The sequence below is a fragment of the Prionailurus bengalensis genome, chromosome A3 (genome assembly GCF_016509475.1).
Source record: "Prionailurus bengalensis isolate Pbe53 chromosome A3, Fcat_Pben_1.1_paternal_pri, whole genome shotgun sequence".
In the NCBI taxonomy this organism is placed as follows: domain Eukaryota; kingdom Metazoa; phylum Chordata; class Mammalia; order Carnivora; family Felidae; genus Prionailurus; species Prionailurus bengalensis.
In genome coordinates, this window is record NC_057354.1 from 135,082,339 (window position 1) to 135,082,881 (window position 543).

The 543-nt window shown below is 48.1% G+C and overlaps 1 non-coding gene across 1 annotated transcript; it reads left to right on the forward strand.

Annotated features, from left to right (window-relative positions):
- Positions 1–240: 240 nt before the first annotated feature.
- LOC122467387 lies at positions 241–343 on the forward strand. The gene has a single exon (XR_006292925.1). It is a non-coding gene; the product is annotated as a U6 spliceosomal RNA (small nuclear RNA).
- The last annotated feature ends 200 nt before the right edge of the window (positions 344–543 follow it).

A 543-nucleotide genomic window follows, 5' to 3' on the forward strand; every position in this document is an offset into this window, starting at 1 on the left:
ACGAGAGGACCAGGTTTCAGATCCAGTTCTGATTCTGTTCTTTTACTTCCAGGCCCTTTCCTGATACCAGAACACAGCTAGAAGTAAAGGGGCATCTCAAGTGTCTTATCGTCTTACTTTCCCACATTTCCCACGGATCCCACGTAGTACATGGTTTGCTCACTGCACCCAAAGCCAGTTGTAGGGGATGAACAAACCTTTTGTCTCCCGATTTGTGAAGTGTTTTAAAGAATTAGTCTGGTGCTCGCTTCGGCAGCACATACACTAAAATTGGAATCATACAGCAATTAGCACGGCCCTGCCCAAGGATGACCTGAACATTTGTGCAGCATTCCTTCTTTATTTATTTGAGAGAGAGAGAGAGAGAGAGAGAGAGAGAATCTTAAGCTGGTTTCATGTCCAGTGTGGAGCCCCCCCCCCCCCCCCCGAGAGCAGGGCTCAATCTCACAACCATGAGATCATGATCTCAGCCAAAATCAAGACTCAGTGCTCAACCGACTGAGCCACCCAGGTGCCCCAAGCATTCCAGGTTGTCAAAGAAGA